We start from the raw sequence: 17,800 nt of genomic DNA, 5'->3' as shown, positions 1-17,800 counted from the left end.
GTCTGTTTCGTAGCATTCGATGGACATGAGCATCAGTTTTCAGCTCAGAAAGGCTGTTAGGGTGGGTCTTTTCTCCCTCTTCCTCCACATGACAAAAATTATTCAAATTCTTCTCATCTAATAGCCAGCTAGCAGTCTTGCACTGTGTCAGCTGAAGAGCAGATGCAGCTCTGGCAGGCAGGCAGAAAAGCACTAAATGAGCAAGTTTTTCTTCGGTTTCTCACATCCGTAGCATTCCTCGGTGCTTGCAAGTGCGTGGTGTAATCATCCTCCGTTTGTTTGTATGGCTTCAGCTCCAGAATAGATGGGAACAGAAGCTACAGTAAACTCTGCCTCCGCTGCCGGAACCACAAGAAAAATGGGGACAAGTAGGGTACAGTTATTACTCTGCCCCCTTGAGCTTTTGCTGTTAAACACTTAATAACTGAGAAACCCCAAATGAAGCCTAGCAGGTGCCATATGGCAAAGGTGCCTCTAGATAAACTCTACCATGGAAAGCACTTACAAACATTTACCATAATCTGAATATCCATGAGCTCAGCCTGCTTCTCTGGCTGATCTACTTCACCAGCTAAAATGTATCACCCTTGCTGACTTCCCATCACCTGGTGAAGGGAAAGTAAGTTGTATTTGCCCTTATACAGAGCGCTATTCCCTAAACAGCCTGGGGAAATTGGTGAGGCTGTTGGACACCAACCCCACACCCCCAAAACATAGACTGGAATGGCACAACAAGCAGGAGCACGAAGTAACAGGTTTCTTGTATGGAAAGGAAAAAAACCTCCACATATCTTAAGAAAAAAACTTTTATTTTTCCTTTTTAGATTATTTATCTAGTTCTTGTGGTAACTGTGCAGTGATAAAGAGTAGTTGTCGTGACCCAGGCACTGAGGACACGGTGAAAATATTGCACGAGCAGAAGGCAGAGGGTGTCTCCACTCTTCCCTTTGCACATCACTGGTTTATGCCCTGCTCCCTCTCCCTGGGTACCACCATGCTGCTGCAGACCGACTCTTTGGGCTAACTCTCCATCACCTTCCCACTGGGACAAGGACTGTGTGGGGGTTTGCTCCTCCCCCCCACAATGTGTAACCTGCCTGGCACAGCTGCCCTGTATAGGCAGGCTTGGCATGCTGAAAGCAAGCTGTCTGCAAACACAGCCATTTTCCTCATCTCCCAGTGATTTATCTGCAGAAAGAAAAGCTAAGCTCAGCCTTGATGTCCCCCTTTTTATTCTACTCAGTTTTCCAGCCAGGCAAGCCAGGCCTGAGGAATTCAATGAGTGCGGCCGAGGTCAGACCACAAATCAGGGCTCATTCAGCCCGGGTGCACAGGACCCTCCCAGCTCAGCCTCCCAGCCAGGGGCTCCTCTAAGTGATTTATTTTTTGCCTGCTGTTTCCTTATTTTTAGTGCATGTGCTGGAGTTCCTCATTACTTCTGAAGACCTTATTTGGGAGTCCCTGCCCCCACGCTGGAGGGTCAGTCATGGCCTTGCAGGGCAGGCTGGTCTCTGCCAAGAATTGTGCAGCAGGGATGGTGGATGCCCAGGGTCTCCAAGCAATGGAGGGGTATTTGCTCTTCTGACTGCCACCCATAAGCAGTCAGACACCAAGGAAAGTCCTGTTTTTTCCTTTGCATTGCCCACAGCAAAAGTCCCCAGTGCCATCCCAGAGCCAGCTTTTGGCTCTGCCAGACCACGTCCCTCCCTGGCTCTCAGGGAGCAGCCACAGGTCTGGTGTTTCAATCCTCCCACTTATCCATTGCACTGTTGGGATGGAATAGCTGCTGATGAGCTCATGGGTTTTTCTCCCCTCCAGCAGCAAGCACCGGATCAGGCTGGTGCCATGGTACATAGACTGGACACAGGAGCACAGCACTGCAAGGAGGTGAGCAGCCAAAAGCCCAAGGGGGTGCAGAGAAGGTCCACAGGCTTGTGGGACCAGAGTCTTTGCCTTGGCTATTGAACAGTCTAAGACTTCAGGTGATCCATTTTACCCACCCTTGCCTCCAGACAGGTTTCTTTTGAAAAGGTTCATCTTGGGACAGGGGCTGCCCAGCACAGATACAGCTCTGACCATTCATTAACACCTAAAAACCACTAGCAGCAGTTCATAAAGCTGTGTTGCTCCAAGCACAGCTCTGCCACAGACTTTGCATGGGAGCACAGTTAATTTTAGCTCATGTGAATGTGAAGCATAGCTGAACAGCTGAGATCAACTGCAGTTAAAGAGATCCGGGTGGAGGCGCTCAATTTCTTAACACTTTTCACTATTCATAATCCTGAAGTCCAGCTAACAAGGAGCTTTGTGTATGTACCCTCAGAGACATCCTCCAGACTCGAAGAAGAGGGATGCAAAGAAGATGGTGTCTTGTGAAGCAAGACTTGTGCAAAGCAGAGGTTGACATTTAGCTGGCTGGTGCTGCTCGCTATGGCTGAACCATCATCAGAGGGGGATTATTCTTCAGGTCCATACAAACACCCCCAGGCCAGGTCAGGATGAGCAGCGGGGTTGCCTCGCTCCCTCCACTGGCAGAGGCTGGCACCTGGTCTTGGCAGGGTGGCCCCAGGACACAGGCTGTGTCACAGCTGTGGGGCTGATGCCGGCACTGGACATTGGCCAGCTGAGAGAAGGTGTTTACTGCTGCCGTAATAGCAGCTAAAGAGCCAACCACCTCCCACAGAACCAGCACCCCTCCTGCCTGCCGGGCTGCTGTGGGGGGACAGGGACCCCAATAGGCAGAGTCTGCAGTAGGGGAAGGTGGAAAGGCAGCTTTGGGGATGTTGGCAGGGCAGGGAGCTGTGTTTGCAGTGGGGCTGGGATGTGCATGGGGGGGGCTTTTGCACCTGCTTGTGCAAACCCAGGGAATATGGTAAAGCTTGTCCCTGTTCTTGAATGTGGCTTTCCTTGTGATATGTGCTCTGGGGTGGCACCAAAGTGCCCCAGCATCACCAGAAGTGCAGAACACTCACCTTGCTGGACTAGCAGAAAGCCCAATGCTGCAGGTATCTGGCAGGGACAGCAACACAGGCTGTGAGAAACGGCATCCCCTAATCACTAAACCCACAGGGCTCTAGCACCAAGGACAACCAAGATGTTATAAGGTGGTTTAAAGATTTCTTTTTCCAGTTCCTAGTCTTGCAGGGACTGATGGCTGTGTGAACTGCCCCCTCTTCAGGCAGAAGGGTTTACGATCTTCTCCCCAGCCCCATTCCCCCCAGTCAGAAGATTTTGGTACACAACACTGCTCTCAAAAACAATGGGAGGTGCGGGAGGTGGGGTTTCTATTTGTGGTGCCAAAACGCTGCCCTGCAGCGAGGAGCCACCAAGGCCCTCTAGAAGCGCTGGTACTGATGACTGATGTTCAGCGGGACCAGCTCCATTTTATCCAGGGTTACTTTGCCATACAGCGTCCATGGCTGGAGCCCTTAAAGTTGTAACTTGATCTTGCAGCCCTATAAATATGACCAGTGCACCCTATAAATATGACTGGTACAAAACAGTAACAAAAACTGCAGTAACAGTCATCTAACCTGGTTAAATATAATGGCTGTAATCCCACAGATTATCTGAGCACAGACAGGGAGTCATAGGGACCCTAGGAGGAATCTCTGCACAGTGCTGGCTGCACAGTTGTTCAGGAGAAACACCGGCCAGCTCTTCACTGACGTGAAAATGAACCAAGGATTAATAGTTTTGCAGCAGCGAAGCTGGCGTGCGGCCATGCAATGGTCCAGTTCCTAGACAGGTTCATGAGGAATTTGCTATGTGTCTTTTTGGGTCAGTACCATGTTGCAGCGCAGAGGTTGCTCCATACCTGTTAGGAGCATGGCCCATGTCTGGTGGTCACTGAAGCCCACCCTCACTCTGAAGCCACCACGTCCTGCCACGTTACCAGTCAAAAGCTTGTTAGCTGCACAAAATGCTAAGCTGGTGCCTCCCTGGCACGATCCACCCATCCCATGGGTTTTACACTGGGAAGCTATTTCTTCCCTTTATGTAACCTGCTTAAGCATGGATTTCTACACCAGTGATTGGATGACACCAGGAGGGGGACAAGGGGGTTACAAATGGAAGTTTCAAAGCCTCCTTCTTTTCCTGCAAGAAACAGGAGGCTCATAGCCACAGGCAGAGTGAAGCAGCAGCGACACCTCCAACAGCACTGTCTTCCAGCCAGAATTGTCCCTCTGCCACTTATCTCCCTCTTAATATCCCTGCTTGCCCATTTCTGCTGGGTTAGTTGGTGCTAAGGCTTTGACAGCCTGCAAGGAGACATCACCCTTCACTAGAGAAGGAATGACAGATGCTAAAAACCCCACAGCCCTATAACACTGACATGGAGCAACCTGATTCGGGGTGTAGGAGATACCTTTTCTGCTAATGGCTCCCTCCTCCCTTCATAGTTCAACTTTCTCCTCCTTATTGCCCACCCTTGGCAGCATCAGTAGGCAGGAACAGGCAATGGCATCTATTACCTTGCTGTGATTTTTGCATCAGAAACTCAAATTTGGTGAGGAATCGCTCTGCACAACAACTGCAAGGTGCCTGTCCTACGGAGGCTGAGCATCCAGGCTTAGTGTGCAGGCATAGGCAGGTGACACCAAGCACCAGTGCTTGAAATCCCATGCTCTGAATTGCACTATTTGGGCATTTCGAGTCTTCCTTTGGGGGCACCAAAAGTGGAGATCAGCAAGAGACCTGGACCAAAGCAGGGCTGTCATGCATGCATTGTGGTGGGGATCACAGGACCATCTGTTTGGTGCTAATGTCCGTGAGGAATCAGGGGGAAGGTAAGTGTCATCTGCTTCTCCAGTGGCTGGAGAAGACTGACCTGGAGATCGTCAGCAGGACCCTATCGTTGTCCCCACTGTTGCCCAGGTTGTCCCTGGCCTGCCCTAGGCATTGCCCATTGACAAGGGGTTTGGGCACAACTGGGAATGAATGGGGACCAGGGGAACACAGGGGCTTTGCCATACCTACCTCCATAGGTGCCTGCATGCTTCCAGGGAAGAGGAGCACATGGGGTAGAGCCATAGGGCACAGACATTTCTTTAGTTGCAGCACAAACCACCTTTTACCTTTTTTACTACTGTAGGAAACTTCACTCAGAAGAAAACATTAGAGCACATTGCCCAGCTGGCTCTGCAGAATGTAGAAAACAAGCAGGAGGGATGGGAGGAGCAGGGAGGAGTGGGCAGACCAGAGGAAAACCTCAGTCCAGGCAGAATGGTGCAAGGGTTGGGGAGAAACTCTCTGCATGCCATTTGCCAGAGTCATATTTGCAGGCTTGGAAGCAAGCACTGGATCCTGGAAACAGTGCTGGAAGAGACTGTACCATGAATTTTGGATGTAAGGCAGCCCTGAAGAGGCAATAAATAGGTTTGCGTGCACATTCACATGCCAACTGTCTCATCCCTTCCCACTTTGACACCCAGACATGGCATCCGACCTCTGGGATATACCCTGCCCCATTACCAGAGGCCAGACCTGAATCCTGTCCAACATGTCATTCCCAAAGTTCACCCTCCTGTTGTTCTTATTTCCCTCTCTGATCCTCCTGCCCTGCCCATGTTGGCTCGTGTCCAAGTGTCCAGGGCAAAAGATGGCAATCAGGAGGGCAGGGGAATCATGGGGCTGACAGTAATAATTTATAGCTCATACTGCAGCGGATTTGAGTTCAAGGGGGTGGCTGGAAGGGCAGTTTAATGAAGTGCAAAGGAATGGGCAGCACGAGATACTGAAGCTAGAAAAAATACCAGCCTACTACTAAATAATTTCCTTCTAACTAGGCATGTCCTGCAGTCTCTAAATCCTTCTTCCAATGGATTTAATAAATCTCCTTCTTTCCCCATCCCCCACAAACCAGACACTCCTGTGTGGAAGGTGAGTACATCCCCCCCCATGTCTTCCACAGTCCACAGCAAATAGATGGGAGCTGGTCCCAGGGTCATTGTGGTGGGTTCATCATGCCATTAGCCAAGGAGGAGCAGGGAGCAATTCCCAGGAAGGTCACTGCAGCAGGCATGGGGATGGAGATAGGGAGAACTGCTTGTTCAGCTCCTGAGTTGCTTTGCAAGAGAACTGGGATGGAGATGAGAAGCTGGTGCAATGAAGGCACAGCAGACACCATACACAGCTTTGATCCCATCTTACTTCCAGTTCCTGTAGGCAAATGTTCTGGCAGACACTGATGGGATCCCCCTCTGCCAATCAGCTTCTCTCGATCCTGCTTAACCCATAAATTAGACTCAATGTCATAGCTGTGGACAGCAGTTTCCAGGCCAATGTGACAGAGCCAACATCCTTATTCTGACCTTTCTTTGTGCCTGTGTTGGAAGGAAAGAAATTTGAGCAGCTCCTTTTCCCATATGCACCAAACAGGGAGGTTGTATAATGCTGCGGGACAGTGGTGGCCTCAGCAATGACCCTGAAAAACCTGAGCAAACTAGAGACCTTTGGAGCAGACACCCGAGGTGCTACCAGCAGTGGGCCGAGCTCAACACAGGCAGCGCTGCTTCTGCTGCTCGCTCCTTGCCGCTGCCTTGCTTTATGCCTTGAACGGATTTCAGAGCCCTTGGCACCAGCTCTGAAGAGCCACAAAGAGGTGGCTGGAAGAGGGCTGCAGCTAGAAAAGCAGATGCTGTATCACTCTTCTTTGCTGTAGGACAGCTGGGATGAGCAGGCCCAGAAAATGAGGGTGTATGTCATATTGGCTTTGCTATTTGGTGCAATGCCAGAGTATTCAGCAGTGGTGGAGGAGGGGAAGATTATTTTTGCTGTGAAGAGAGCTGAGTTGCTCCACCAGGGAAATATCCTCTGAGATCTCAAAACCAATGTGATGGTTGCCCTTGATGCTCCAGACCAGCATTGCATGCCCTGCTGCAAGGTCACTGCCCTGCAATAGGTACAGCTCAAATCACCAGCAATGGGGAACTACAATAGCTGCAGCATGGCCCTGGGACTAACAACCGCCTGAACATATTTTCCCTCCCATAACCGTGATGCAAAGCTGGGTGTGTCCCCCTTGCTCACTCCCTGCCAGTCCTTTCCCATCATCCTGGCATAAAAGCTGAGCTCGAACCCAGCCAGACCCTACCCTGGCTGCCTCATGGACATGGGGCTGCCCTGTAGGGAGGGACCCTCATCCTATTGCTAAGCCCATACATATCCCTAACCCAAACCTGAGTCAGGGAGGGAATGAAACCTCCTCGCCTCTCTTTTCTTTGGACTTAGACAAAACCAGCTCATTTCCTACCACTGTAGCTCTTGTACCTCTGATATGAAATCCAGCTCTTGAGGTGTTAGTTTGGCTGATGTTTTCTACAGGGAGCTGTAGACGATGTCTGTATCCTATACCATGATATCATATAGGATATTCTATATATTGTGCCTGCATCCTACTTCTCACTCAAGCCTGAGTCTGTGCAAGCAGGTGCCTTGGAGGACCAGTTTGCCCAGTGAATACCATAACCAGCCCAGGGGCAGCCAGCACCTGCCCTCTCCCTGGCTCTGCACCTATTGGTGAATAGAGCAGTGAGTTTGCTGGACGAACCTCTATCCTGCCTATGAACAAGTCTACCAGACGACTGTATGTGTCCTTTGCCCATCGGACACCAGCCATCCTCCCAGCTCCGCTATCCAGCCTGTCCTTGGTGGCTGGACCCTGGCTGCTCTTCTGTTACCTTGCAGCGATCCTGTCCATGGGTGCAATTCAGAAGGGCTGTGAGGGTTAAAGCTTGAGGCTTTGAATCTTCCAGCGCTCCTCTTCTGGCTGTGTGCTAGAGGTATGCAGAGCCAGGAAGCGACGGTGGTGCTGGTTATCCATCCAAGATGTGTGCTTTTCAGGCGAGATATTCTGTGTCCTGTTACAATTCAGTGAGTCAACGGGAAGGGCCTATGCTGAGAAACAGATGAGGGAAGCAGGGCACAAGAAAAAAAGACCCTGAAGTCTTTTTAAGAAATAACACCCATTTATTGACACAGCTCTTGCCAGTGCGGCCTGCCCCATCACTGCAGAGGCAAGATCCCGCATGGCTGAGCTGGTGCCACTCGCCCAGCAATGCCCTCACCCCTTGGGAGCTGTAATCCGCAGTGTTTCCCGTGGGCGGCTGCAGCACAGTCCCTGCCCAGCTCCTGCAGCTGTTGCAGAAGAGCTGCCACAGGACATCTGGAGCTGCTCTGTGCCCCCAGGCTCCGGCTTTCCTCACCTTATGCAAACAGTTTGTGCAAGAAACCCTGGGCTCAGCCTCTCCCTGGGGTGGAACACCAGCAGCAAACACAGGGTCATGTTGCCCTCGCCATCTCTCCCAGCCACCCCCCAAAGATTCGCAAAATTTTGCCAGCCGTTCCTCGGGAAGTCTACAGGCCAAGTTCTGTTCCTGCAGTTTACCCAACGGCTACACACAGCTCCTGCAGGATCCAGCCTGCCTGCTTTTCATTTGCAGCTTAGGGCACCAGCTTGCAGCAGTCGCTGTTTTTTTCCCAGCCCTTTAAGGCCCCTGGAGCCAGGAGGATGCTTGTCCCGTCCACCCTTCAGCCAATGCTGTGTCATGACACCCAAAATGACCAGCAGAGCATGACAGTCCTCTGAAGGTGGCTGCAAAATATGTGGATGTCAGGACAATCCCATCTGGCTGGTAATACTGCTGGCAGTAATTTCCCCACAAGACATAGAAGCTCTGTCGTTACCTGGCTTCCTGATTTTCAGCCTTTGCAACAAGGCCACTAACTTCAGGCTCTCAATTTGTTGAGTTCCCACAAGAATTTGGCTGCATTAAGCTACTACGCACCTTCCTGGGCCAAGGCTTCAGCAGGATGCAAATCAGCCGAGCATCACTACCCTCAACTCGGTGGTGCTCCTCCAACTCTGTGGAAGAGCAGCCACCCCTGAGCTCAGTACAACCATGCATCTAAGCAGACAACATGGGACATATTATCCTGCCTGCCCTGCCAGTTCCAGGTCCAAACACCCACCCCTTATGTCAGGGATGGGCACTGGGATCATGATCATCCCCAATACCTGTGTGCTTTTAAGCACAGCGTGGCAAGCTCGTCATAAGGTGCTGCCCCATGAACATGCCAGAAAAGACCAAAATGTGTTTAATTATTATTTTGCACCCAGTAATTTTGTGGCTGCTGAGCCCAAGGGACCTGCAAAAAGCCCTGATGCATGGAAGAGGCAGAGGGACTGGCAGCTCCCCTGCAAGGCAGCTGAAGTCATAGAATCATTTAGGTTGGAAAGACATTTAGGATCGTCAAGTCCAACCATAAAGTCCTTCAGTTAAATCCCCTGAAACCCATTGTGTTCAGTGTTTTTATCCCTTCACCTACCCCAGCTGCTTCCTAGGGAGTTTTGGAGGGCAACAAGCTGGAGCCCAACCGGTGGCCGCTAGCAATCACCCCCCAGCGCCCCAGGACTGCTGTATTTACACCAGCCCAGTCTCCCATTCTGCAAACGCAGCAGCAGCTGCAAGCACAGAGTTGGAGATGAGGAAAAACAGCAAAGAGGAGGGAGGAAAAACCCCCTTGGAGCAGGCAGGAAAGCCTGAAAAGATCTGGTTGGACCTGGGGAGGATGAAGCCTGGCTTTCCTTGCTCTGCCTCCCTTTCTTTCTCCTTTGTCCCACCCCCAAAAAAAACCACTGATCTGCCTGCGATTAAAAACAAGGCTTCCTTGAGCAGCATTGAAATATTTTTTTTTTTCTGCGGGGGGGAGAGGGGGGCAGAAGGCTGTGTTCCTGGGAAAGGATGGGTGCTGCCTCCAGCCTCCGACCCACGCCTCCCCTCTGGCCCTGAATTAAAAAACAAGCAGCTCTGGAGGAAAAAGGAGAGAAGAAATACATGCCGTTCCCTGCAACTCCACCAGCTCCTGCCCCTCAGATCTCAGCAGCGGAGGCCCTGGCCTGCTGGCAGCATGCGGATTGGCCAGGGATGGCGGGGTGGGAAAGGGAGCCCAGTTTGGTGTTACTGGGCAGACTTGGAGATTTTGGGGGGATGGAGGGAGGGGACACACACACGCGCCTGCGTCAGGAGGGGAACGTGTACAGGGCTTGTTTTGTGATGCTGGATTCCAGTTCGCCTCCGCCGGCGCGCTGGGACACAGCGTCAGCTGCTTTCTGTCTCATGCTGCTATTTGGGAGTCGGTGATAGCGGGGGACGGGGATGGCGTGGGGGGGTCCCTGGCTCTGGATTGGTGCTGGGCTACGTGGTGCCCAGCTGAATGTTCCCATTGTGCTGCTGGGGAGGGAGCAGGAAGCGCTGGCTTAGCCCCTCTGCATGCCTTGGCACCTCCCCGGCACCCTGCCAGGACAGGGTGACCCTGAGAAAGGGGCCGTGCCCCCAGGGGGATATTTGGGGGAGGGAGGCAGAAAGCAGAGGGGGAAATAGGAGGCAAAAAAGAAGGGGGAGAGGAAAAAAAAAAGAACAGGGTATGGAAGTGGAAAACGTCACTGTGCAGAAAGGGGATTGAAAGGAAAGGGAAAAATACAGTCAACCCCTTTGTCTGCTACACTTGGGCATTAAAAATGGCATATTTTGCAGGGAATGGTAAAAAGATCCCCCCTGCTGCTGTCCCAAAATGCTAATTTCATCCCAAAAGCTGGTTTTGCGCAGGTGGCTGGTCCTGCATGGAGCTAAACTGATGCCAGCAGGGAACGCATTGAGATGTTTCACCTGGGCACTCATGGCCCCAAATGCCACCACTGACCAGTCCCTGGAGCCACCCCCATGCTTCACTGCTGGGACTTTCCCCGTTTCCCAGCCCCAGCTGCCCAAACTGCCTCTCTCCCTCCCTGCCCCCAGGATGGGGGCTGGGCAGGGGCACCCTGGGCATCTACACCCATCCCAGCCACGAGCAGGTATAGCCAAGCTGAAGAGCCTGGGTTCACCTGAACGTCTCCTCCTCACCAGCATGGTCTGAGAAACTCCAAAGCCGCTCAGTGCTCCCACACAGCTTGACGGCACAAAATTAAACCCAAAAGCAGGAGACAAAAACTTTAAGGGCAGCAGGAAAGGATTTTTTTTTCTTCCTTAAAACGCGTGAAAGCCAATTGATTTCTCTAGGCCAGAGCCCAAGTGCAGAAATAAAATCCTTTCCCAGCTTGTCATGCCAGATGCCCGCTCCATCCTCCTGCGCAAGGATCTGAGGTATCTCCGGACAAAGTCTGTGCCACACTGAAGGAAGGATGCAGGAGTCAAGGTTCAGGGCATGGAACTGAGGGGGGCTTTTGCCCTCTAAAAGTTACCTTAGCAATCCTAGAAAAAATAAAAGAGATTTCGGAGTAACGTTTTAAAGAGCCTCTACGTGGCTTCAGGGCCCTGGTGCCATGCCAAGGGGTAACAGGCTGGTAGGACCGTCGTGGTGGCCTTCAAGTGACAAGTTGTGGGGCTGATACCCGTTCAGCTTTTTTTATCTTAATTTTTCTTGCTTGTTAGCATGCAAACCAGAAAGTCCACAACCTCATCCTGAGCAGAGGGAGTATAAATAGGCCCATAGGGCTGGAGCCATGGAAGTGAGGACTTGCTCCATGCGAATGACAGGGGAACCCATCCTGGTTCCAGTTTCCTGGTGCTTATTACATGACCTTTGCATTAATTAATGAGTTTTGACATCGGTAGAAGCAGACACTCGTTCAATAGAGTAGCACCTGCAGTTACAGTGCTGGTGGGAAACACCACAAATGAAACAACATGCCCACTTGTCCAGAGCCCAGCAGATCACAGGCAAGCACTCAGAAGGCAACTTCCACCCGGAGGAGACAGACCACGGCCCACCATATCCCGCCAAGGGGGTATCTCACCCTTCCAGCACTTCACTCACCCATGCCACCATCATACACATGCAGGGCTGCTGCTGGTCCACCTTGGACACCCAGCAGTGTGAGGCACCTTCCCAGCAGCCATCAGAGAGAAGATGGGGTAGGTGACAGCAGCTTGGAGGCCAGCCTGGAAGATGCAGCCCTAGGCACCTCTGAAAGACAAGCAAAGACCAAAACAAAAGTGTTCGGAGAGCACTCATTAGAAAAGAGAGTGAGGTGTTTTTCACTTGTGTGATGTGAGCTTCTATTCATGGTTCCTCATTAGGACTTAAACAACCTGTGGATCTATCCCAACTTTTGGTTGGCAGTATCTGCGCTCCTATCAGCTTGCAATCATCCATTGGACAGGTCACTCAAGGGGAAAAAAAAGCCCATGCAATTATAAACCAGGTCTGTCCTTGTGTTCACTCTCCTAGGGTGACCCAAGACACTGACCTGGACCTTCTGCCCTCTTCCCATTCACTCCACAGCCTGCTCAAGGCCAATACCAAGGGATTTTAATTAAAATTTCTTTCCAACTACAGTGGCGGACATTTTGTCTGTTAATTGCAGAACAGACAGCCTCTCAGCAAACCAAATGACTGTGCAGTTGGCCAGTGTACCCTCTCCAGGCCAAGAGTTGGGAACATTAGCACCAAGCACAAGAACAGTCTTTCATAGTAAGGACACACAAAACAAGAGGTGAGCTGTCATCATCATCATTAGGAGGCAAAACTGAGAACAACATTTTCTTCTGCTGGGTAGGGGTTGAACCTGGGCTCAAAGCCTGTCTCTGCCATGCTGAAAAACCAAGACAGGAGAAGAACAACCATGTCTGACCCTCACACCTATTTCACCCTTGGAGCAACCAGGACAGTGGATTTGCTTTGCACTCACTCCACTCACCTTTTCTGGAGAACGGATCATCAGGTTTGAACCCACTGTTCCAGTGGAGGTCTTGGTGGCTCTTCCCCTGAGGGTTTTAATGTCAGTGGAGAGAGGCCTTGTTGTAACAGTCCCCTGGGAGTGCATCTGTCTTTTGCATGACAGTGTTCAGGCAGTGGCTCAGAGGTACTGTGTGAGATCAGTGGACAGTCCAAAGGCCTTCTCTATCACTTCCAGAGAATGTGAGGTCCTATATTATCATATGTTGCTGCTCCTCAAGCTCAAAGACCTTGCATTTTATACTGCTGAGCTTCATATGGTTGTTGTTGCTCCTGTCTTCCAGGTCATGCAATTCTTCTTTAAAAACACTTACGACCTCCTCTATACCATTGACATGACCCAGCTCTGCCTCATCCACACATGTCAGCATTGCTGTTCTACTTTTTGGGGGTCATTCACAGAAATATGAAACAAGAAAGGCCTGGGGAGCACCAGGGGAAGCCTCCCCTTCTGCATGACACTTCCCTTTGCAACACCAGCCACAGCCAGCTGATGTGTACTCAGGCCAGACCTACCTTCTTTCCATCCTCTGACAACATACAGATAATTTCTTTCTTCAAAACCCATTGCAGATCTTGCAGCCTTCCCTGAAGGATAACAATTTGGCTTCTCTTGCGCAGCCAAACCATCTGCAGCAAGGACAGCTGTCCTCTGCATGGGAGGACAGGCTTTGGTGAGGATGTCGGAGATGAAAGGAGACCTTCCAGCTATGGCATTTCTCTCTCTGAAAGCAACCCGTGGCACACACATGGTAAGACTTGGGCTATGTTGATGGAGCACCCAGCTCCTGCAGCATGGAGCAGCATGCAGAAAACCCACACCACCCTTGCCAGGAAAGAGCACAGCATCGCTCACCGTAACAGCCCACCTGGGCTGGGCACCACCCAGCTGCCAAAGCCACTTCCCTCAAGCCGTCCCCTTGTTAGGCCGATTATAATTATCTGCCAACCTAATTACACCCTTTCCTTTGGGGGAAGCTCAGAGATACTGCTCCTACAGAGCAGCAGAAATCTGGCAGCATGCTAGGAAGCTACTGGTAATTACAGGGATATTTTTATAACCTATACTGAGTGCCTTAAATAAAGAGAGTGGATCTAGGCATGCAAAAAGCTGTGGTGTGTATCTAAAACATGCTGCTCATGCTCCTCACGATTAAACACCATCATTAGCACAATTCACTTAGCAGACAGGAAAACCCCAGCTTCTGCCTTCATGCTTTGCAAGGGCTATAGCTTCAAATGTGGTAAGATTTCAAGGCTGTCCTGGTTGGTTTGCTCACTCAGAGTTTTAAGTCTGCCTTTGCCTATAGCACGTAGCACAGAAAAATTATGTGTTCTTTAATGACAGCACAAAAAAAGAATTCACCTTGAAGATAAGGAAACCATTCTTCTCCCTCTCTAAGCATGGCATATGCTTCAGGAAACCATATTTTGGTCTTTCTGTCCTAAAATCAGCGACAGCTCTCCCCTAGAAAACAATACGAGTGTATTTGTAATTGAAGGATGTTGACCAGAGGATAAAAACAAGCTGGTAAGGAAAGTTTTCATTCAAATGCTACAGCTTTGCTGTTTGGAAACTTTCTCTATTTCATGTTCTCCGTTCCAGCCAACTCACATTTTTGTTTCACTCTTTACAGCCCCAGCCAGGCACTTCTGTGCAGAGCTGTTGTTAGTGTGTCATGGATAGCAACACATACCTAAAGGAAGGAGTCAACGTTTGCTGGAAACGGGCCTGGCTGGACTCCCTTTCCCCCTTCCTAATCCAAACGGCCCCCCACCTTTGGAAAAGTTTGCCTCCAGCTCTGAACTCGCTTGGCCCCAACTGCTATAAATAGTCGGAACAAAACCTCCTGGGCCAAATGCCCTGAGTGTTTACAAAGCTTTGATCCTGTGCTGCTTTTTGAGAGCTTGAGCCTTTTCAACTCATGCAGCTTGAGCCCACATTGTGGCTCAAAGCAGAGCCAGGGAGATCTGACGGGCAGACTGGGAAGCAGAAGGGTGTCAAGCCCTGTCTGCACCCCAAGTGCAGACCCTCCCTCATTGTTCCCGTGGTGAACCAGCATCAGTGCAAGACCAGAGACTGGTGCACTGAATCAGAGCCACGATACCCACCTTGAGTCCATGGACCTCCCTGAGGAGGGCTGTCCCTTGGCCGGAGCTGACAAGCAAACCCTCCTCCTTGCTCCCGGCCACTGTGCTTACTTTCTGTGCCTGTTTTCCTGTGGGTTGAGGGTGCTTTGCTTCTCCCTCCCTCTGGGTGTGCCTGGCTTTTGTGCCTTGGCACCACTTGCCTTGGCCAGAGACGGAAGTGGAAAGACAAAAAACATCAGGGGGAAAAACCAAACCAAAAGAGAAAAAGGGCTGTTTTTGCAGTATTTCCAACCCATCAAGCCTGGAGTGGGAATCCTATGAGAAAGCCAGCTCTCACAAAACCCCAGGCCAAGAGGTTTGGATAAGGGGCCCAAGGGTTTGCATCTCTGCCCCCCCCACCAAAGATCCCAATGGTTTCAGAGGAGCACAGCTCAGCTCTGCAGCCTACCAGCACTAGCAGGGGTGCTCAGCGCCCACAAACTGGCAGCTGGAGCAGGCACCTGGGCATGGTGCTCCTCAAGCCCCTCCTGCCCAAGATTGGTGCGGCTGCATGAGGAGGCAACCCCACACACCTCCCCAAGCCTTCACCAACCCCAGCCCTCGTACAGCTCCAGCCATCAGCTTGTTCTTCCCATCTGGGTACAAGAAAGGGACCCCGGCAACCCCAGCCTGGCTTTCCCGGCCCAGTGCTGCAGTAGGCAGCACCTGCCTTGCATACCTCTGCATTTCCAATGGGTTTTTATGTGTGTGGCTCAGACCCCCCAGATCCCAGCCAAGGAAACAGCTTTCTGCCCAAGCAGCTTTTTCCCTGCCAAAGCTCTTCCTTTTGGGAGCAGAAGTCGGCAATGCCATTGCATGCAGCAGCACAAGGAGCGTGGCAGGGCTAGGGCAGGGCAGCTCGGGATAACTCACTGACAGCGCCTTGGAGGAGAGGGGAGCTCGCTGCCCTCCATGGCCAGCAGGACAGTCAAGCAGGACAGAGGTGCAGCACCAAGCCATCCTCCCTTCACATTGCTTTAGCAGCAATAGCATTTCCTAGGAGTTTTGCTGCAGCCTTGCACTTGGCCAATGCTTTTCCCCAACCAAGTGATTTCAAGGTGGTTACAGAGCACTTTGCTCCAGAGCAAACCCCTCCTGAAACTCTTGGAAATTTTAACCCCAGTTTGCTCCCTGCCTTCTCACCTTGCCCTGCACCAGGCTGGCAGTGGTGAAATTGTGGCTCTGTGGAAAGGCAGGGGAACTGGCATGGGCTTGGAATGGCAGAGGTCTGGCCCCACAGCTGCATCTCTGGGGAGCCAGATTAGCTAAGTTGTATTGGGAAAGGGCTGAGGTCAGTCCCTCACACTGTCACTGGCAGGCATCTAGCATGGGGGCAAGAGAGCCTGGAAATTACTCCTTAGGGAGGGTTATAAATAAAGTAGCCCAGCTTTAAGGGAGCTGTGAACCCCGCCACCCCACCCCGAGCCCATTGCACAGAGAGGACCAGTGTTCAACCGCCTCCTCGCCCCACTGCATCTCATGTTACATCAGACAGGGAGGGCTCAGTCCCACTGCCTGGGACTGTGCCTTGTGGGGCAGCCAGGTCACAGCAAAACCTCTGCAGGGGACACCCAGCCCAGCCAGTGTCCGCACAGTGTCTAGCCTGGAGTCACTTCTGGAGCACCCATCCTCAGCTATCTGAAACCATGGGACTTGCTGCCTGAGCCCTGCCAGGGACCTTTGCCCCCTTTCTCCTGCTTGCTCCTCCAACACCAAGAGGCAACCCTCACCCAGCTGCAAAAGTGGCTGCAGTGCCCAGAAACCGCACTGGGTAGGCTCCCATTACCTCCCTGCATCCCAGGCTGCGGCATCCCGGATGGAGTGGCTGCTCCTTAGGGAGCACACGGGGGGATGTGCCACCCCGCTGGGGGTTTGGCAGCATGCTGCCTTGGAGGCAAGGGCTGGCTTGGGGCTTTGTTTTATGTCCTGTTTATCCTGCCGAGAGAAACAGAGAAGTTCAGTGTGCAGGAATCTCGCGCCCTTGCCCTGCTCCCCCACCGCATGAAAGCTGCTGAGCAAACAGAAGAAAATCAAAGGCGATTGCACCCCGCTGGCAGCGCGCTGGGTTTCCGCACCACCAGTTCTGATGCCAGCTCTTACATAAGCTGCTGGCTTGGCCCAGCACTACACGTGGGGCTTTTTTCTTCTAAACCAAGCAGCTGCCCCAGCAGAGCCTCTCTGGGACCCTGCAGCTGTGCTGCCCCCTCCACTCCTTGTGGAAGACCCCTCTCCTGCCTCCTTGCCAGCCTTCTGGGTTTTTTTTTTCTCCCCATCAAATGAGACCTGAGCAGCCCCTTGATACATAACCATCCTACATTCAGCTGGTCATTGGCACGGCAGGGCAGGGGTGGTGGGTGACAGCCAAGCCAGGCTGTCCCCATGGCATCCCGCGATCCCCAGCCTCAACCCAACACCATGAGACACTACCATCTCATCTCATCCCACCCCACCCCACCCCACCCTCTTCAAAACTCAGCCCTGGGGCATGTTACCTTCTCCTGCTGGAAAAAGGAGATGCTTCAGCCCAAATCTGAGCTCTGTAACATCAGACCTCACTTCTTCTCTCTGCCTCGCACCCAGAACACCCCAAGGGTGGTCACAAGAGGTTCGGCACTGGTGACACAGGTGTGTGTCCTCTCCACCAAGTACAGCCTGAAGCACCAGGGCAAACTGTCCCTGCTTTCTGTAAGGGCATCTTCATCTTGTCACCTCTGGCTGTCAAGCAGTCCCCAGGTATAAGGGCATCCCCAAACACATGCCCTGCAGAGGTTATGTGGACTCATTTCCCTGTCTCCCCTGGGTATGACCTCTCAGCAGAACATGAATGAAAACACTGTAGATATAAAAACATCCAGGAAAGATTATTAAAGCCTCTACATACATGCCCCTTACTACGAGGCATGGCCTCACTTTCCCCTACAACACAAGGTTA

At 51.8% G+C, this 17,800-nt stretch overlaps 1 long non-coding RNA gene across 2 annotated transcripts; it reads right to left on the bottom strand.

Moving 5' to 3' along the window:
• Positions 1-10,978: 10,978 nt before the first annotated feature.
• On the bottom strand, positions 10,979-14,990 carry LOC142058916 (uncharacterized). Of its 2 annotated transcripts, none has more exons than XR_012661151.1 (5): positions 14,851-14,990; positions 14,105-14,206; positions 12,701-13,463; positions 11,818-11,967; positions 10,979-11,252 (listed from the first exon to the last, which is right to left on the bottom strand). It is a non-coding gene; the product is annotated as an uncharacterized LOC142058916 (long non-coding RNA). The 2 variants fall into 2 exon arrangements; XR_012661150.1 differs by having other exon boundaries at positions 13,255-13,463.
• Positions 14,991-17,800: the final 2,810 nt, after the last annotated feature.

This window comes from Phalacrocorax aristotelis, chromosome 6 (genome assembly GCF_949628215.1).
Source record: "Phalacrocorax aristotelis chromosome 6, bGulAri2.1, whole genome shotgun sequence".
Lineage (NCBI taxonomy): Eukaryota > Metazoa > Chordata > Aves > Suliformes > Phalacrocoracidae > Phalacrocorax > Phalacrocorax aristotelis.
This window is presented reverse-complemented; position numbering and strand designations above follow the sequence as displayed.